Genomic DNA, 22464 nt, shown 5'->3' on the forward strand with positions numbered 1-22464 from the left:
CTGCCGTTAAATCCGCCTGTGCTTTTCATATATGTTCAAATAAGAGAAAGCCACTTTATTTATTTTTATTTTTGGCTAGGAAAATTAATAGAACAATGAAAAGAAAGTGAGAATTAGTCTAGAAGCCATAGCTTCATGCTTTAGTTCTTGCCGGTAATGAGATTTCATTAAATATATCTAGTCTCCATGAGCATGGATTTTGTTCAACTATAATAAAAGAACTAATAAGAATACTTTCCTTATTGATGTTCATAAAGTCCGTGTAAGTTAACAGATGCACATGCTCCAAGTAAACTTTGTAATGGCATATCACTTTCCTTTATAAAAGTATGAGACTATATGTGCTAATACTTAAGATCTAGATAGAAGTTAATACATAGAAGGAGATAATTTTGAAATCACAGAGCAGAAGAAAATGGGGTACAATGACAACTTAACTTTCATATAGGAAAGTTTAGTTTGGAAGCTGGTCAAGAGATATGACAGTAGATCTTCAATCATTGCCAAGCTCTAACTTAGGCCTGGATAACAATGTCCTACGTGGTTGAGTAATAAGGAATTTATGTATCTATCTTTCTGATGGTCCGGGTTTGTATTGGTCATTGATTATTTCACAATGTTTACCTAACTTGTAAAACATGCTTCAATAAATTTCCAAGTTTGTTTTATAAATTATGTGAAGAAAGTAACAATGATGACCAACTAGTCAAGTATGATAGAATACAAACACAGTGTTAATTGCTACCACATTCAATCTCTTCTTAAATTTTTAGATTTGTGCTCTGCAAAAGAATGATGTAGAGGAAGTTTGCTTTGATCTTATGATTACTTTTAATGCTCAAAAAGACAGTAAAATATCATCAGGATCTTGTTCAGGAAAGGTAAATCACAAATCAATATCAGGTATACTTTTTTTGTTTGTCACATATTTTTTAAGGTCTCTTTGACCTAGAAGTATAATATGTATGAGGTTTCTATGCCTGCTCATCTCTCATGGTCAGTCAGCACACAATAGTGATAATCAAGAATGATAACAGTGCTGATCAAATTTGTACATATGGTTTCTTCATTTTTTCAAATTACTGATTGTTTATAAAAACCACTCTTAAATCTTCCCTCTATATCATAAGTATATAATATATACATATTATATACTTGAGTTTACAAATGTACTTCTTGCTAGAAAAGTCTATAGGTAAAATTATAAATACAGTCAGAATTGTAACCTGATTATTTTCCAAGAATAAAGTTGCATCTATGTAATTTATCCCCAACATAAAATTTCCAAGTTATCACAATATCAAATCTCACTCTCTGATTTTAAAAATTAATAAAGATGTCTTAAGCATCATCAGATTGTAACTGTGGCACTAAAATATACTTTTCTACAGAGCTGGCACTGTACAGAAGGTATTGGAACTTGCTTTGTTGGTAATGACTCTGAATCTCACTGGCCATCTTGGGAACAATATTCTTTAGCTTGAAAGTGTGACCTCTGCTAGTCAATTTAAAATAGCCCTATGCCTCATATCAATCTTGCTGTCTGTATTTTCTATTTATAAACACTCAAAATCCCATTGACTTATTTATCTACTTTTGTTCAGATAAACAAAATTAAAGAGAAAAATACACTAATTTAAAAATTACAATTAGAGAAAATATCTATAAATTCATGCACATGAGCAATGATATGATTACCTTATATAGTGATGGATTTAGAGATGTCATAAAAATATATATAGCATATTATTAATCTTTGGGGAATAACAGAGTCTAAAAACCAGGTAAATTCAATTTTACTTATACTATACAACAGAATTCTAATACTATGACCTTCTTTTCAAATGTACAGAGGTAAAGAACTCCTTGCTGGCCAGTGTACTCTTATCCTAAATTTTTACAGATGTATTGGCTGCTGTATCCTGACAGCTGAGTGTTCAACACAACCCAAGGCATAGGATCCCAGTACAGCAGAGAAATCATGCCCTGGACTCCAGTGCAGTATACCCTGTAGATGTTGCAATCAGTGTAGAAAAGAAGACCCAAATTCTCACAGACTTTTCCCAAAAAAGCACCAAAAACATTATGGCTGGTGTTTAAAACTGAGCATCCAGGCCTCCTGCAAAAGAAAGGTGGTGTGCAGAGCATGATTATGCAGCGTGACACCATTGACGTTCATGGTTTTCTCCTTTGGCTCTTTGGTAAGAAAGCAGAAAAGAAGATGAGTACAGGGGGAAACAGGAAAGATCAAGATAAAACAAGGAATAATTTAAATAGTAAGTTCTCACATATTCTTCTTATTTTCTCTAAATGCATTTGTAATTATACAATCTTATGGTTGGAAGCAATGTCAAATTTGGTTGGAAGGAATGCATATTGGAGGTGGATTAACAATAATTGACTTGTATTTGAGGCTATGGAAATCCACCTAATCTTTCGGGGCTTTGCTATGACATTGGTAAAACAATAAGAGAAATGGTATAAATAAATAAACAAACAAACCATATTCATATATATATATATAATATATATATATAATATATATATTATATATATATCTCCAGGTTATTTTGAAGGTTCTAGTTAAAATATTTTGAAATCCCAAAGTGCCATCAAAATATGAAATGCAATTATTATTTTCCTTCACTTGTAGCAGAACTCAGAATTGAGACATCGGGATATCATAAATAAATTTAGTTAGCTAAAGAAAGAAACTTTCTTGCTTCCATAGATTCAGAAGAGATCTAGAGAAAGAGAACTAACTGTCAAAAGGAAATGATGAAAGCAATGTTGCATAAGCAGATGTTCACAAAGAGAAAACAGATTACATAATAATGACATTTCTACACAATTATAAGAACTATGTGGGGGCTAGAGAATATCTCATTCAGATAAAAAAATAAAAATATATTTAAAAAACAATGAAATTGGAGGATTACAGTTACAAAATGTTCTAACTGCTAGAAATAAAGAACCAATACTGTGTTCAACATTGAACACTAAAATGAGAACAGTTAGAATTTTTTAGAAACATAAATAATGTCCTTGGAAATAATAATGTCATGATGTGTCAGTACACATTTATATAAAATGTTTTCTTTCTTTGTAGAAAATAAACCAAAAAATTAGATGTTAGAGGAATAAGCGGTTTCGCTGCAGACCTGAGCAGATATTTTGAGACTTAACTGGAGTAGATAAGAGAGAACTCAACCTTGGTATGGTTAAGCATGGCTGGGTGAAGGCTGTTGATAAAAAAGGTAGCTAAAATTAAAGATGATATTTATTGGAATCAAATACTCTATTATTCCAGTAAAGACAGTACAAGGACAAATTGGGATTTTGTTTGAAAAACATTTTATAAAAAGCAATATTCATAGGATAACTAAGATGGAAAATAAGTAATGTCAAGCACTATAAAATTTACATACTTTTTTATTTTTCTTAATTGAGATAATTGACACAACATTGTGTAAGTTTAGGGAGCAAAACATGTTGATTTGATACACGTACATATTAGAATACAATTACCACTATAACATTAGCTAACACTTCTTACATATTTTATAATTACTTTTTTTTTTGTGGTGGAAAACATTTCTCTTCTGCACCTAAATTCTAAAATTTCAATCACTACTTCATTATTTTTCAACTTTTTATCATTTTTTCAATAATCTCCATTTTGCTGATATTTTCTGATTATTAAACCTGACTGGCTATTAAGTACCTCTGAAAGTTATTTTTGCTGTTGTGGTTGGCTTATTGTGACTCGCTTGAGGTGATCACACTATTATAAAAGACAAAACTCTCATCCTGGTTCAGTGCTGCTGTCAAGATCTTAGTAATTCTGTAATTTTTTTTTTTTTTGTATTTTTCTGAAGTGAGAAGCAGGAAGGCAGAGAAACAGACCAGGATCCACTGAGCAAGTCCACTAGGGGGTAATGCTCTGCACATCTGGAGTGTTGCTCTGTTGCAACCAGAACCATTTTTTAATTTAATTTTATTTATTTATTTTTTAGTGTCTGAGGCGAAGGCCATGGAGTCATCCTCAGTGCCCAGGCTAACTTTGCTCCAATAAAGCCTTGGTTGCAGGAGGGGAAAGAGAGATATAGAGAGAAAGGAGAAGGGAAAGGGTGGAGAAGGTGATGGGCACTTCTTTATGCCCTGGCTGGGAATTGAACCCAGGACTTCCGCACACAGGGCCGACACTCTACCTCTGAGCCAGCCAGCCAGGGCTCTGTAACCTTTGTTTTATAACTTTCTGTCAGTTTCTTGATCTATATAATAGGAAAACAATCATAAACTATGCAAATTTATAATAATTATAAATATATATAGGTTACCAGAGTATATGGCACCTACAAATAATTTCCTTTTTAATTAAAATTAGAGAATAGTAAATATATATTGATAAAACAGAAAGAAGTCCAGACCGGTTAGGTCAGTGGATAGAGCTCAGCCTGGCATGCATATGCCTAGGTTTGATTCCCAGTCAGGGCACACATATGAAGTGACCATCTGCTTTTCTTTCCCCCTCCCCCTTCTCTCTCTCTTCCCCTCTCACAGCCAGTGTCTTGATTTGTTAGAGCGTGGGCCCTGGACGCTGAGGATAGCTTGGTTGATTAAAGTATCAGCCCCAGACAGGGATTGTTTGGGTGGGTCTCAGTTGAATACCAGTCGGGGCACATGAGGGAATCTGTCTCACTATCTCCCCACTTGTCATTAAAAAAAATTGAAACAAAAGATATTATGCTATTAAAAATAGGTTATGTTCTGGCAAGACAATAATTTCTTTTTTTTTTCTGAAGTGAGAAGCAGGGAGGCAGAAAGACAGACTCCCACAGACTCCGACTGGGATCCACCTGGCATGCCCACTAGGGGGTGATGCTCTGCCCATCTAGGCCATTGCTCTTTTGCAACCGAAGCCCCTGGAGCCATTCTAGTGTCTGAGGCAGAGGCCATGGAGCCAATCTCAGGGTCTGGGCCAACTTTGCTCCAATGGAGCCTTGGCTGTGAGAGGGGAAGAGAGAGACAGAGAGAAAGGAGAGAGGGAAGGGTGGAGAAGCAGATGGGGGCTTCTCCTGTGTGCCCTGGACAGGAATTGAACCCGAGACTTTCACATGCCTAGACCAACGCTCTACCACTGATCCAACCAGCCAGGGCAGTAATTAATTCCTTTTACATTTTAATGCTGATATTAATTTTCCACATTTTCTAAGTAGACATTTTACTTTTACAATCACATAAAAAGAAAATATTTGTTATTAAAATTCAGAGTCACAAGTCTTATATGTCTTTTGTCATAGATATTTCAACGTATTGATATCAGAGCACTTTCTTATAAATATAAATCAATGTTGTTTATTTTTATTCTCAAAATTTCAGACATTTTAAGGCACTAATAGTCATATTTATTTGCACATTTGAGATATTCTTGAATGTTCTCTAGGGTAACAGAGATGTACAGTTTCTGGGAGGTGACAGATTGATTCTTCAATATTCTTGCACTTTTTTATAAAACAATTTTATGTAAGAAATTCAGTTTAAATTATACTGTAAGAAAATGTTTTAATTTTTTTGAAACTTTGGCACTAAGTATAAGAATTATGAATGAATATTGGTAAATGAGTGAGCAAAATTATAGAATAAAGAAATTAAATATAGAAAGAAATATTAGACTACACATTCTCTTTGACTTGAAAAGTGCTCATTACTTCAGGTACTTTCATATAAAAAATGAAAGTTTTTAAAAATATTTATCTTGAAATGTAATCCAATTAAAGAAATAATCAGTAATTTATGGGAAGTATGGCTAGTTTGGGTAATTAATATTTTGGTGTTAAACAAACATGAAGGGAAAAGGAGGTGACTCTCTTTCAAAGCAGTGGCTAATTATCTGTTTAATAAAAACTACGTTTAAATTTTTGTCTTTTTTCTTCTTATATTTCTTCATTTGGAATAAATAAAAAGACTATTCAGATTAACATCTGTGTCTTTACTTTAGCTTTAATAACCTATTTAGAGGACTTATCAGTTCCAAATAGCTTGCACTAAAATAATTCCATTCCACCTATTTAGCTGGTATAAAACTGGAAACTATTCTTAAGTTATATTAAAATATAGGGTAAGTTTCAATAACACAAGGAATATTTTCATAGTAAGCCTATTTTATACCTGTTATATTAGAAAGGAACCCAGCCTCTTACTACCCAAAATAAATATAGTCATTAATTAAAAGTATATCATGTTGTCAAAGTTTATAAAATGAACACTAAGAAGTTTTTAAGGGAAGAATTTGCAGATGGCATGTCATTCTATCGCAGTAAATATTTTCAATACTTTAAACAGTATTTTTTTTGTTTCTAACAGTTTGAAACATAAAATATATATATCTGAGAATTATAAAAGGGGTATGATTACAATGACATGATTAATCTAGTCTGATTGAAATGTCACTTTTTTTTTGTATTTTTCTGAAGTGAGAAGTGAGGAGGCAGAGAGACAGACTTCCACATGCACCCATCTGGGATCCACTGAGCAAGCCCACCAGGGGGCGATGCTCTGCCCATTTGGGGCTTTGCTTCATTCCAACTGGAGCCATTCTAGCGCCTGAGATGGAGGCCATGGAGCCATCCTCAGTGCCTATGTCAACTTTGCTCCAATGGAGCCTTGGCTGTAGGAAAGGAAGAGAGAGAAATAGAGAGAAAGGAGAGGGGGAGGCATGGAGAAGCAGATGGGCACTTCTCTTGTGAGCTCTGGCCAGGTATTGAACCCAGGGCTTCCAAACCCCAGCCGGTGCTCTACCACTTAGCAAACTGGCCAGGTTGAAGTGTCACTTTTATATCTGCAGCACTAAGCATGAAAATCTAAACCTCTTCATATATTTTATGTGAGGAAACAATCTAAGGGCAATGCAATCATTTATTAGCAGACCCATTTTAAAGACAGCCCTGCCATTGTCTGTTCTCAATGTTTCCTATTTGGTTTCAAAGTCAAAGCAGTAGAATTAAATCACTAATTTAAACACATAATAGAATTCATAATTTAAACAAACACAAATGGCTTTACTTCTAGAATACCATTAACCAGAATTAATTACCATCTATTAATTCAGAAGTACAAAATAATTGTTCTCCTTAATTCACTATCATTTTTTCAAAAAAGTTTACATCTAGATTATACAGAATATGTTTTAGAGTTTGAAAGTATATATTTATTATGTTATTGAATTCTAAAATATTTTAAATGTTGGCTTTTCTCCATTTAAGATTTGTTTTTACAGTATATGCAAGCTATGACTGGAAATGGAATTCTTACTCTATAAAGTGAAGTTTCAGGAAATAGAATTAGCAGAGGGCATTAAGAGTCTGGGTACAAGTGCACAAGAGTATAAAAGATGAACATTTTAGACCCCAAATACACAGAAAAAAAATGTTATGACACCAAGGGAAGATTTTTTTAAAGTTTCATATAGCCATATATGTTTACATTTTAATTTACTAAAGCATTTTAACTCTATTCTTACTGGCAAATTATTAAAAAAAAAATACTACTTTGTGTTATTCCCACAAAGTGAAATAAGATGCAAACCTACTCCCTCAATGATATTCATACCCTTGTAAATTTTTGATGCTGTGTAAATCATTTGAAAAAAGTCATTAAAACTGATGTTGACATGTATTATAAACTCTGCTACCATTCTCATATTATTTCCAGTATCATAAAACAGAAATTTAGATGCAGGACAGAAATTAGCAGTAAAATATTTTAACACTTGGTAAACCCTGTCAAATATAAAATCTATATTTTCTTATATAAACTTCTTCATTTTTCATTATTTTTTCTTATTTAATGCTTCAAATGATACATTTGAAATACTGTTTTGACATAGTGGTCAAATATTGCATATGTGACTATCTGGCAAACTCCAATTCTGAATATGTAATAAAAATGGACATATATTGACATCACTTGTGTTTTTCACATCTACTTGTGACATGGATGCTGTAATGACCTTAGTAAATCTTTATTTGTATGGTGCTTTCATTCTTTAGTCATTTATTATGAAATGTTTTAAAGGACTCCTGAGACATTGGTGGTGTGAAAGACCTACAAATTGCTGTGTGTAGACTCAACTTCATAATCATTGCCACAATTTTTTATATACATCCATAGATGATTACTTATATCCATTTTCATATCCCAACATCACAGTAGCTTCTAAACATAAAAAAATATTATCAATTCTCTCTGTGGGTCTAGATAAGTACCTCTGTCAAAATTTAAAAACTGGAAAGAACTTTAATTTTATATGTAATGAAATATTTTCATTATCTAGATAATATCATCAAGGACTATGAATACTTGCTAAATAACCAAGGTTATATATATAGTAACAATTATAGAGAAAGGTATAGAGCTAAGTGTTCAGACTAGAAACATGGTGTTTTTTTCTATTTCGATTGATGGCTTACCTCTTATATTCCCTTTCTACTCCTAGAGCTCTAGATCAGCCTTCTATCTATTCCTCAATTACCCTAGCTACCTCCCATTTTAGGGATTGTCCTTTAACTCTTCTCTGTTCCTGATATTTATATTTCTTCTGTGTGTGTTTGTGTGTATGTGTGTGTGTTTTACACAACATATATATGTGTGTGTGTGTGTGTATTTATTAATCTTAATTTATTCTGTGGTTCTAAAAAAATGTCCCTCAATCCAGTATATACTGGTTGATCCAAAATAAAGCTCAGATTCTGTTCTTTTCCTTACCCAGAAGTCACACTATAGCAATAGCTTTAAAAGAAAACGGGCAGGAAATGTTTAGATGAAAAGTAAAGCCATTTGGTTACAGAAAAGCAATGGACCCCAAGTATGATATAATGATAACAACACAGGAATATAAACAACCTGAACCAGGTCTCAGGTTACCAAGGAGTGGTAATAAAACTAATTTTTGAACACTGGATCTTGGATTTAAGCTACTCAATTTTGTTTGGATTTCAGACTCTATATTAGGGGTTTTGACTTTGGAGTGCTTTAGAATCAATTGGGCAGTTATTACAGGTTGGTTCAACTGAAACCTCTGAACATGGTGCCCAGCCACTTGTATTTTAAATAATTTGTCCAAATAATTTGAATACCTTTACTGTTTTTTTAAATGTATTTGAGAGCACTTGCTTTATTTGCTATTTTAACATTACAATTAGTTATTATAACCAATAGTAAATCAGAAACTTACATGTGATTTTTTTCACCTCTGAGGATGCTGATGCAAATATTTCAAGATTATATCACACTAGATTCAGATTGACAACTGTTGAGAAACCTAAATATTGACTTGTAATTGGCACTGCACTAAGAAAGCCAAAACAACAGAATGATACAAAAATGTTTTTGATTTAACAAGAAAAATAAATCATCTAAAGATGATTTAAGTTGAATATCTACAAACCATATGCTAAGAGTTCAATCAACTTTTATATGAATTCAAATGAGGAAGAAATTATTTTTGACACAGATGATCTGGGAAGTGTTCATGGTGAAGGTTTTGTGGAGCCAAGTGTCAGTTATAAAATTTTAATGAATGAAGATGAAAACCATCTTGTCTGGTTTATGACTAACAGCGTCTGTATATGGGTTATTTGAAATTCTAAAATATTTTGGGTAGTCAAGTAATAGAGAATTTTGGGCATGTTTTACTTTTTATAAAGAGAAGTCCACTGTAGGCTTTTGAGGTTAGTTTAACATTATTTCCAAAATGGACTGGAGGAATGGTGAGTGAATGGAAATGATATTATTGAGAAAGTTAAAAACTAAACGAGAACTGACAGGAAAGAAAAATGCATAGTTAAAAATAAAAAAGAATAAATAAATCAATTAATTGAAGTAATGCATGAGATTTTATAAAAAATTGAGGTAATGTTAAAAAATAGTGAGAGAGAATCTAAAATTTATCTGAATAAATAGAAGCAGAATTGGATTCAGGAATATGGGTTTACTGAAACATTGCCTTTTCAGAAAACATATAACTTAGTGCAGTTAACAAGATAGAGAAGGAGACGTACAATCATGTAGTTTCAGATGAATTCTGGTCTTGGACTGATTATGGGTAGGGCTGGGTGCTCAGGACAATGTCACTGAAGCTATTACGCAAAAGGAAATCTCTAGAGAAGAGGGCACAGCTGTAAGCCTTGCAGCCAAAAATCCCATTAACGGGGACTGATGCAAGGCAGAGTAAGGCAGGACCAGACAGGGGGAACAACAGCATTTTACAGCTAGAGAAGATATTTACCATCAATATTTAATTTAATGTTCTCGTTGTCCATCTAAGTAGAAATGTCTAGTGTATAACTGAAAATTCCGAGAGACATCGAGAAAATAAGTGCTATAATTAGAGACTTAGACTCATGGCCTCATTTTTCATTCCAGACAGTATCACAGATGCACTGAAGACCAGGTGGAAAGGAGAGGGCTGATATTAGCAAAATCATTTAAAGCCGCTGATTTTTAGTGGAGCTTCCTTTGCAGGCTCTGTTCAAATTACAACAAATATATATTTTTAAAACATTTTTTTTCTTTTTTTTTTTTCTTTTTTTTTTCTGAAGCTGGAAACGGGGAGAGACAGTCAGACAGACTCCCGCATGCGCCCACTGGGATCCACCCGGCACGCCCACCAGGGGCGATGCTCTGCCCACCAGGGGGTGATGCTCTGCCCCTCTGGGGCGTCTCTCTGCCGCGACCAGAGCCACTCTAGCGCCTGGGGCAGAGGCCAAGGAGCCATCCCCAGCGCCCGGGCCATCTTTGCTCCAATGGAGCCTCGGCTGCGGGAGGGGAAGAGAGAGACAGAGAGGAAGGAGGGGGGGGGGGGTGGAGAAGCAAATGGGCGCTTCTCCTATGTGCCCTGGCAGGGAATCAAACCCGGATCCCCCGCACGCCACGCCGATGCTCTACCGCTGAGCCAACTGGCCAGGGCTTAAAACATTTTTTTTTTTTTTTCCATTTTTCTGAAGCTGGAAATGGGGAGAGACAGTCAGACAGACTCCCGCATGCGCCCGACCGGGATCCACCCGGCACGCCCACCATGGGGCGATGCTCTGCCCACCAGGGGGCGATAATCTGCCCATCCTGGGCGTCGCCATGTTGCGACCAGAGCCACTCCAGCGCCTGAGGCAGAGGCCACAGAGCCATCCCCAGCGCCCAGGCCACCTCTGCTCCAATGGAGCCTCGGCTGCGGGAGGGGAAGAGAGAGACAGAGAGGAAAACGTGGCGGAGGTGTGGAGAAGCAAATGGGCGCTTCTCCTGTGTGCCCTGGCCGGGAATCGAACCCGGGTCCTCCGCACGCTAGGCCGACGCTCTACCGCTGAGCCAACCGGCCAGGGCTAAAACATTTTTAATGCAACTTATTTTTAATTTTGCTACAGAAATTTTTGCTGCCAGTAGGGAAGACAACAGAGTCCTAAAACAAAACTAAGGAAATTTTGAAGCATGTAAATATAGGGGGGAAAATCAACATGAACCAATCTCTGTGACAGTACTACAGCTATTTTGTCACTGGCAATAGGTGTCTTACTAGTCACTTGCTAAATTATACAAATTTATACCTAACAGACCTTATAAATTGTTATCCAAATCATGACAGTGAAGTTGGGAGCTTTAAATAATTATAATGAAGCAAAATGTGTAAACTGGAACCGTTGGGAAAATCAAGATTCAGGAACAATTTAGTTATCATAGTATGAATAAGGCTCTCCAGCCCTGAGAAAGTGACTTATGATGAAAATTAACACTATTACAATCCATTTTAGACATTTACCCTGGTAAAGATGGAGGAAGTACTTGAAAGTTACCAACCAACAACAAAAAAAAAAGTTATTTTTCTTTCATGAAGATGAAATTATTTTTTCTATTTCCTAAATTTATTATCATTTTGGAATCTAAATGTTTCCACACCAAGGAAATCCATTGAATCTACGTAAATGTCTATGGGATAATATTCATTGTTAGGTGAGCTCCATTCATTGTGGCATTCTTTAAACAAAGAGTCATGAGTGAAAAACATTGAATCCTGAACTTATTTTGAATAAACATTTGTTTGGTGAGAAAATTTTAAATATAAAGTCATCTAAAAATATCTTTCTAAATTATATCTCTAAACCCTTTCTAAGTCTATTGTTTAAATTATACTTTGATTATGAGTCAAAATCAATTGTTAATTATGTATAGTATTTTATAATGTTAAATATACTTTTTTTAAATTTAGATAATTACAGAGTAGTTATAAAATTTTAAAATTATAGATTTCACCCATTGTAAAACAAAATTTTCAAGGGGAAACTTGCATAATATCAAGGGACACAAAAATTCACATATGAGGAATAAACAGAATATTACATTAGTGTACACAACTAATCACTTACTCTCTATATATTTTTTCTAAATACTCCAACTCATGAATAGGATAAGTGCTTCAATATACATTATCTATCTCAATAAAGACCATGAGCTATAAGAATGTGTTTTCTCTGCTGCACAGCCAAGCATAGCTAATCATAGGGATTTCAGATTGTGCTTACATCATTTCCAAACTAAAAATCTTCTGAAATATTTTAAATAAAAATAATTGTTTTCTATTAAACACTGCCATATCATAATCATGCAAGTCTATAATTTATATCAAAGTTTATGCTTAGTGCTGTACATTCTTGAGAGTTTGGGCAAAATTGGGCAAATGTGTAATGACCTATCACTATGGTATGATAGAAAGTATTCTCTCTGTCCTAAATAGCCTCTGTGCTCCACCTATCTATTCCTCCTCTGACCCCTAGCCACTGGCAATCACTGATCTTTTTACTGTCTTCATAGTGTTGCCTTTTCCAGAATGTCATAATATTGGACAGTACATAGCCTGTTCAGATTGACTTATTTCGCTTAGTAATTTACATTTAAGAGTCTTTCATGTCTTTTCATGGCTTGGTAGCTCATTTTAGTCCTGAATAATATTCTACTGTCTGTGTATGTACCACAGTTTATTTATCCACTTACCTACTTAAATATAATTTTATTTGATTCAAATTATTGACAATTTTAAGTAAATTTGATACAGACAATTGTATGCAAATTTTTACGTGGACATAGGTTTTCAACTCCTTTGGGTAAATACCAGAAAATGCAATTGCTGGATCTTATGATAAGAATATGTTTAGTTTTTTAAGAAACAACCAAACTGGATTCCAAATTAGCTGGAGCATTTTTGCATTCCCACTGGCAACCTGCCCTATTCTTTAGGCTACTGAGTTTCTTCTACCGTGCTGCTTTTCAGATTCTGTCTTTGCTTTGACATTTAAAAGTTTGAGTTTCATGAGACTAGGTATGACCCTCTGTATTTCCTTGTTGCAGTTCATTGAGCTTCTTGTAATGTACATTGGTGCTTTTTACCAAATTTGGTATGTTTTCAGCTTTAATATTTTCAAATACTTTTCTTACTCTTTCATCTCTTTCTGTGATCCAGTATGTAAATGGCACATTTGATGGTGTTCCATGGGTCTTTGAGATTCTGCTAATTTTTTTTTCATTTTTTATCATTCTTATCCTTACATCATATCATCTCCATTGACCTACCTTTAAGTATCTAAATCTTTTATTGTCTTCCCAAAACTGTTTTTGAGCTCCTCTAATGATTTTTTATTTCAGTTTTATATTTCTCAATCCAGAATTTCTATTGATTTCATTTTTATAGTTTATCTTTAATGATATGGCTAAATTTGGAATTACATGTGCTTTGTGTAGGGGTAGGATACAGTTTTATGGTGATTAATAAAGAGGACATGAGATATTTTTTCTGGTAGTAAAAAAGTAACAGGTACACTAAACCAGCTTAGAGGGTTTTATTTAGCTAAATAATTAAAGTACGATTTTATAAACATGGCCCAATAAAAACTTATTTATTAATTTTTCAGATTTAATAAAAGTATTTTAAAACAGAGTATCTTTTCTTCTCATGAATAAAACTTTATATAGTGTTATTGATAGGGTATCCATATAATATACAATCAATAATATAGCTATATATATTTATATATCATATATATATATATAGCAATGATTTATCCATATATATGATTGCTAGTGTACCATATGTAACCTATTTCCTAGATTATCTTTAGCACCTCCCCAGGAATGTAGAACTTCTGAAGCCAGATGATCCCGTACCCCTGAGGAGAACTACTGAAGCAAGACATTCCTATACCCCTGAGGAAATGACTGATGCCCATGAAGCAATAAAGACTGAGATTAGATTGGAACGCCATGGAGAAGAAATTACAATCCTGGGAACCAGCCATACCGCTGATGACTCTTACAGTGCTGGGAACCAGCTATCCTACTTCGTGACTAATTGCATGTCCCCCATTGTATTACCCTCTCCTGAAAGTGTATAATCAGCTCTTGCAACTGAGATTGTAAGGCAGGCTTTGGGCTAGGCGGTCTGTCTTCTCAAGTTGCTGGCAGTCTTCATTAAAGATGCCTATTACCCTCTCAGATCCAGTCTCTGATTTTTTGCTATTGTGGAGATGGATGACCCAAACCCTGGACTGGTTATAGTTCAGTAACATCATAAGGGAATGAGAAAATTCTTAGAACTAAAGATTTAGGTTCAATTTGGACTAACCCTGCCAATTTTAAGTTTTTGGAAAATTATTACATGTATTTCATTGCTCTCTATCAATAGCTAATTTCAAAAACACTATTTTAGTCCTGAAATGCTCCTTGACAACTGGATTTTTTAAAAGATTATTTTAGTTTCATAAGAGGCAGAGGCATTTTCATTTAGTTTCATAAGAGAAGAGCTATCTGTATGGAAAATATTTTGTTTCTTCCATGTCATGCCAGTGTAGGCCTGGCAGGTTCCTACTGAATTCAGTCAGACAGCAGAGGAACTGTGGAACCAGAAAGCCTTGGGCCATACCCATTTATTGGAGGCTCACAAAGACAGGTGAGCATTCAACAACGAAAGGGAAAGAGCTAATAAACAAAGGAAAATCTGCTATTTGCAGTAAGGGCAAGGGAGCAAGGAAAACCACACTTCACGGTGGCAGGGGAGTGATCTGGGAGAATCACCCCCCAGGGAAAGCACCCTCATATGACCCACCTATGTAAGGTCAGCCTTACATAGACCATGCACACGTGGCACTGCCACGCAATCAGGCAAAGAGCTTGCAGCCACTAAACCCGCGAGCAAGCCTAACACAGCCATTTTCCCCACACTCCAACAAGGGCTTTACTTCTGGTTAATCACTTAACACATTAACTGTGAAAATGGAAATGATGGTGATAAGAAAAGGGAAGATTAGAAAGTTTCCAGGTGAAGAGTTTTGTTGTTAATACCTATCAATAAACAGATTCATTTAGTGTTAGTCATTGTATTTTTATAGGTTTTTGGATACACCAAGTTATACAGATGTGACAGCAAATGGAAAAATAGAAGTGATAAAAAAGAGGAAAAAAAACCTGAAAGTATAATTTTGCTTTAAAAAAGACAAACTAGGCCCTGGTCGGTTGGCTCAGCGGTAGAGCGTCAGCCTGGCGTGCGGGGGACCCGGGTTTGATTCCCGGCCAGGGCACATAGGAGAAGCGCCCATTTGCTTCTCCACCCCCACCCCCTCCTTCCTCTCTGTCTCTCTCTTCCCCTCCCGCAGCCAAGGCTCCATTGGAGCAAAGATGGCCCAGGCGCTGGGAATGGCTCCTTGGCCTCTGCCCCAGGTGCTAGAGTGGCTCTGGTCATGGCAGAGCGACGCCCCAGAGGGGCAGAGCGACGCCCCAGAGGGGCAGAGCATCGCCCCCTGGTGGGCGGGCCAGGTGGATCCTGGTCCAGCGCATGCAGGAGTCTGTCTGACTGTCTCTCCCCGTTTCCAGCTTCAGAAAAATACAAAAAAAATAAATAAATAAAGACAAACTAACCTGACCAGGTGGTGGCGCAGTGGATAGAGCGTCGGACTGGGATGCGGAAGGACCCAGGTTCGAGACCCTGAGGTCGCCAACTTGAGCGCGGGCTCATCTGGCTTGAGCAAAGAGCTCACCAGCTTAGATCCAAGGTCGCTGGCTCCAGCAGGGGGTTACTTGGTCTGCTGAAGGCCCGTGGTCAAGGCACATGTGAGAAAGCAATCAATGAACAACTAAGAAGTCGCAACGCGCAACGAGAAACTGATGATTGATGCTTCTCATCTCTCTCCGTTCCTGTCTGTCTGTCCCTGTCTATCTCTGCCTCTGTAAAAAAAAAAAAAAAGACAAACTAGCCCTGTCTGGATAGTTCAGTTGGATAAAGCATTGTCCCAAAGCAGAGGTTGCTGGTTCAATCTCTAGTTAAGGCACATACAGGAACAGATTGATGTTGCTGTCTCTCTTTCTCTCCCTCCCTCTCTAAAATCAATAACATAAACATTAAAAAAAATAAAAAAGGCAAATTTTCATACTGGTCATTCCATCATATACATATATTTCTTGATATCAGTAAGCTCAAATGCAAAGCTAACTTGTCTGCTAATATCTTAACTCAGTGTGAAATAATGACTTTATGTTATTTTCTTCTCCTCTGTAGGAGAAAGAAAAATAGTAATATAGTTAAAATAAAGACTAACTAATGTATCATATATAAATTTGAATATATAATCTAATTGTCTATATTGACATGAACTACTATCCAAATAACAATAAACAAATTATGATGACTTATAGGGTTTTAATTACAAGATAAATGCAGGAACACATACCACCATTCTTACGCATTCATTCATTCATTTGCATGGCAACAAAGAAATTAACATCCCTTTGGTGTCTTGTCTTCATAAGCAGCCCAGCAGGTGAGTAGTAAAAGCTGCTAAAAATCCACTTTACTTTGGTCATTCTTGCTTCATTATCTCTTGAATTACAGCAAAAAATTCCTATAGCTGCTGTTCTTGGACTACACATTTCCAGAATAATTGCAGCCTGTTTTTATGATAAGAATTACTAGGTTATGAAAGTGTTACACATCCTGAATTAGTCCAGGATGTCAAATAATACAAAAGGAAAAAGAAATATATCTAAACTTTCAGGTAATTTTACAACACAGAGTACTGGGGATGATCCAGTTGCAAAGAAGGCATAGTATGTGGTAAAGAGATAACCTTTTTCCTAGCCTTGAGTCTATTACTGACTAATTGTAACCTTGGGCAAGGTGTTTGTCATCTCTATGCTTCTTAAATGAGTATAAACTGCATGGATTTACTAATATCTAAGTTTCTTTCAGCTTTTACAAATTCATCTACCTGTCTTAGACTAGCTGTTCTTTAAGATATTTTTTGTACAAGTTGAAAAGATAAGCTATCTGTTGCCTTCAATAGTGTTCATGCTATGTTGTTTCCAAATGATTACTTGAAAACAACATGAGAATCTCTTTGCATCCTTAAGTTCCACACTTGCTATGAGCCACACCTGTAGGAATGTCAAATTAGTTATGTTTCAAGTCCTGGGTGAAATTAGGGTACCTAAGACCACTGCAAAGGTGATGTGGCCCATCTCATATATTCAGACAACATGTACTAAGCATAATTCCTTCATGTGTGTGTGTATGTTATCATAGTGCTTTTGTCAGGAATAAATGTATAATGCATATGTAAGTAGCTTATTTGATGATCTAATTTAGTGGTCCCCAACCTTTTTTGGGCCACGGACCGGTTTAATGTCAGAAAATATTTTCATGGACCAGCTTTTAGGGTGGGAAGGATAAATGCACAAAATAAAATTATGCGACCGGCGTAAAAACTGTGGTATTTTTAAATATAATTGTCGAATTTACAAGACAAGCGTCAAGAGTCAGTCTTAGATAGCTGTAACAGAGGGAATCTGGTCATTTTTAAAAAATAAAACATCGTTCAGACTTAAATATAAATAAAATGAAAATAATGTAAGTTATTTATTCTTTCTCTGTGGACCGGTACCAAATGGCCCACGGACCGGTACCGGTCCACAGCCCGGGGGTTGGGGACCACTGGTCTAATTTATTAGAGTACAAGAAAACAACTTCATTCTTTTTTATCATTGTACTTTGAAACCCTCTCTATAATATCTATTTTCTTTTTATGGACAAATTCTTGGTTTGTACTTACACATTTCCTGTAATATTCAGAAATATTAACAAGTAATTTAAATTTTGCATATAATAATAGTCAAATCTGTTAATCCTAATCTGGAGGGACCTGAAACATTGAAGACACGAACAAAGTTCGTCGATTACACACCAAAGCTTTATTGTCTAGCGTGGCCAAGCGGCAGCAACTCCAACAGAAATCTGAGGGAGAGCGCGCCGGCCCTTTGTTTTACCTGTTTTTATAGTTTTGTAAGTGGGAAGTACAGAAGCAAAAATTGTAATTAGGAGCCCCTTACCATTATTGGTTATAGTCATATGTCCTTTAACATGATAGGACCATGTTCAATTTGCAATCCATACATCATTTTGGAGAAAACAAAATTTACAAGTCAACACAATGGCAGAAAGATATCTTTTTACATATTAAAAGGCATTCCCATATTATTTAGTTTTCATCTGCTATCTCTCTGTTCTGAGTCACAAGTGTTAAGCACACGCATTTACATAGGAGAGGTAGTTTCAGTGGGGACAAATGCAAATGGCTCATAATTATAAGAAAAGTTTTATTTTAGCTTTTCTCTCCCTGCACCTGACTAGTCATTCACCCCTTTCCCCACAGGTGTGGTGGAATGTCTGGGGATCCATGTTTTCCTCCCCTTTGCATTTACAATACAATGCCAATCACACAGTACAGAGACTATTCTCACAATTTCTCTGCACACCTTAACCCAAATTAATAAAATGTTCTCCAAGCCTCTTAAGATATTAATATTAATTCTGTAGTTTTTGGTACTTTACAACACCTGTGGGTGAAGTGGCTCAGTGGCTCCTCAAAATCCAATCTAATATCTTATCATGTTCCCATTTTATTTTGTTTTATCATCTGTCTCCCCAAAGGATTTGAGCCTCTTGTAAACAGGATTGTATATTATTATTAATGACAACTTCTAACGTTCCCACAATTTCTGTTACTTCTAATTAGTGATAAAGGAAATAAAAGTGGTAGAGGAGCAGGCACAGAGTGGAGAAGCATGTGATTCAATGGTTGGAGTATCGACAGAGCCAAAGCTTGAATCAAGATTCCAGTTCCTATGCATGTTAGCTGTGTGACCTTCAACAGTGACCTAGTGAACCTGTACTTTAGATTTCACATCTGCATTTTGGAAATGATAAGAACCCCAGCTTCGTGAAGTCATAGTCATAATATATTATAATATATCATAAGTTAAGCATGGAGAATAGCAAATGGTACAATATTAAGTATTTAGTTTTATAATGATTACTAATATTGATTATATTCCAAAAGTGTACTGTGCACAGTGTATAGTCAGGGACACAACTCCAGGTGGAAAATAGAAAGTTGTACTAGATCCTTTCTTGTTTTGGACAACAAGGGCAGTATTACAAGTTTGGCTTCCCTCAGATATTCTTAAAATGTAGAAATGGAAATGCGCCCGACTGGGATCCACCAGTTGACTAGAGTGGATTGTTGCAATGATGTTGAGATTACAGTATGACTCCTGTGTGTGCATATGTATATTTTAAACTTCTTCTTGGACATTTACCCAATGTCTATGTGAGTACCACTTCTCTCTTGCACCGATAAAATTGTCTTTCTGGGGCTTAAAAAGTGTAAACAAGGCCCTGGCTGGTTGGCTCAGTGGTTGAGCATCGGCCTGGCGTGCAGGAGTCCCGGGTTCGATTCCCGGCCAGGGCACACAGGAGAAGCGCCCATCTGCTTCTCCACCGCCCCCCTTCCTCTCTGTCTCTCTTCCCCTCCCACAGCAGAGGCTCCATTGGAGCAAAAAGATGGCCCGGGCGCTGGGGATGGCTCCTTGACCTCTGCCTCAGGCGCTAGAGTGGCTCTGGTTTTGACAGAGCGATGCCCCGGATGGGCAGAGCATCGCCCCCTGGTGGGCTTGCCTGGTGGATCCCAGCCGGGCGCATGCATGAGTCTGTCTGACTGCCTCTCTGTTTCCAGCTTCAGAAAAAAAAAAAAAAAAAAGTGGAAACAAATCTCATGTCATAAGCAGTTTGGGATTTGCAGGACGGGTCAACTTTCTCTATTCTTCCTGCACCATCTTTCACTAATCTGGCCAGATCCTGCCAGAACAAAAAGTCTCCACCATTACTCATCTTCTGAGAGATTGCCTAATTTAGATTTATAAGGACAAACAAAAAAATAAGTTGTCATGGAAGCATCTATGCCTGTGTATTGGGCCTATTACCAAAGTATTTTCCGTATTTGCACTTAAGACAATGACATATAGATTTTGACATCTGGAGTAACATATTCCTTCTCTGATATGAATAAAATTTTTCTCACTGTGGCACTGACATTTCCCATAAAATATCTCAGCAATGTGCTGTTTTAATATATAAAAATCAGTACCATGTATCTGATGTTGCAAGAGTATTTATTTTATTATTATTTATATTAGTTTCTTTTTTAAAAAATTTTAATTTATTGTGTTAACATGGATTCAAGTGTCACACTTAATATAACACCCTCAACACAAACCCCCATGTCCCTATATACACCCTTATGTCCCCCTCCCCTATATCCCTGCACCCTTCCCTCTGGGAATTGCTGTCCTGTTATATGTATCTATATATAATTTTACTAATCCCTTCACTTTCTCTGATCCCATCCTCTCATCCTCCTTCCCTCTGACTGCTGTCCCTCTGGTCCCTGTGACTCTACCTCTGCCTCTATGCCATTTCTCAGTCCACACTGTTCATTAGATTCCACATATAAGTGAGATCACATATTTGTCTTTCTCTACCTGGCTTATTACACTAGGATAATAGTCTCCAAGTCCATCAATGCTGTTGCAAAAGGTAAGATTTCCTTCTTTTTCATGGCCGCATAGTATTTCATTGTGTATATGTACCACTGCTTTTTAATCCACTCGTCCACTGACAAACACTTGGACTGTTTCCAGATCTTGGCTATTGTAAGCAATGATGCAATAAACATGGGGGTGAATATTTTCTTTTGAATCAGTGATTTGGTATTATTAGGATATATTCCTAATACTGGGATAGCTGGGTCAAAAACCAGTTCAATTTTTAATTTTTGAGGAATGTCCACACTGTTTTCCACAGTGGCTGCACCAGTCTGCATTCCCAACAGCAGTGGGTTCCCTTTTCTCCACACCCTCACCAGCACTTATTGTGTGTTGATTTGTTAATGAGCACCATTCTGACAGGTGTGAGGTGGTAGCTCATTTTGGTTTTAATTTGCATTTCTCTGATAATTAGTGATGTTGAACATTTTTTCATTTGCCCATTGGCCATCTGTATGTCCTCTTTGGAGAAGTGTCCAGTTCTTTTGCCCATCTTTAAATTGGATTGTATACCTTTCTGGGGTTGAATTTTAGAAGTTCTTTATAAATTTTGGTTATTAACCCCTTATCAGATGTATTGGCAAATATGTTCTCCCATTTTGTGGGTTGTCTTTTTATTCTGTTCATGGTTTCTTTTGCTGTGGAAAAGCTTTTTTGTTTGATTTAGTCCCATTTGTTCATCCTGTCCTTTATTTCACTTGCCCCTGGAGATATATTGGCAAAAATATTGCTACAACAGATATCAGAGAACTTACTGCCTATGTTTTCTTCCTAGGTATTTATGGTTTTGCGACTTACATATATGTCTTTTATCCATTTTGAGTTTATTTTTGTGAATGGTATAAGTTGGTGGTCTAGATTCATTTTTTGCATGTACTTCTCCAATTTTCCCAATACCATTTATTAAAGAAACTGTCATTACTCCGTTGTATGCTCTTACCATTGTATGTCAAATATCAATTGACGATAAAGGCGTGGGTTTATTTCTGGGGTCTCTGTTCTGCTCCATTGATGTGTATGCCTGTTCTTATGACAGTACCAAGCTGTTTTATGTACAATGGCCTTGTAGTATAACTTGATATCAGGAAGTGTGATACCTCCCACTTTATTCTTCATTTTCAGGATTGCTGAGGCTATTTGTGTTCTTTGTTGGTTCCATATAAATTTTTGAAATATTTGTTTTATATCTTTGAAGTATACGATTGGTATTTTGATAAAAATTGCATTGAATCTATAGAATGCTTTGGGTAATGTAGACATTTTAATGATGCTTATTCTTCTTATCCATAGACATGGTATATGCTTCCACTTGTTTGTATCTTCCTTGATTTCTTTTATCAATGTTTTATAATTTTCCAAGTATAAGTCTTTTACCTCGTTGGCTAAATTTACTCCTAAGTATTTTATTTTTATTTTTATTATTATTATTATTATTATTTTTTGCATTTTTCTGAAGCTGGAAACAGGGAGAGACAGTCGGACAGACTCCCGCATGTG

The 22464-nt window shown here is 36.0% G+C and overlaps 1 non-coding gene across 1 annotated transcript; it reads right to left on the reverse strand.

Annotated features, from left to right (window-relative positions):
• Positions 1 to 4157: 4157 nt before the first annotated feature.
• On the reverse strand, positions 4158 to 4233 carry TRNAT-UGU (transfer RNA threonine (anticodon UGU)). Its single transcript has one exon. It is a non-coding gene; the product is annotated as a tRNA-Thr (tRNA).
• Positions 4234 to 22464: the final 18231 nt, after the last annotated feature.

Source organism: Saccopteryx leptura, chromosome 4, assembly GCF_036850995.1.
Source record: "Saccopteryx leptura isolate mSacLep1 chromosome 4, mSacLep1_pri_phased_curated, whole genome shotgun sequence".
NCBI lineage: Eukaryota > Metazoa > Chordata > Mammalia > Chiroptera > Emballonuridae > Saccopteryx > Saccopteryx leptura.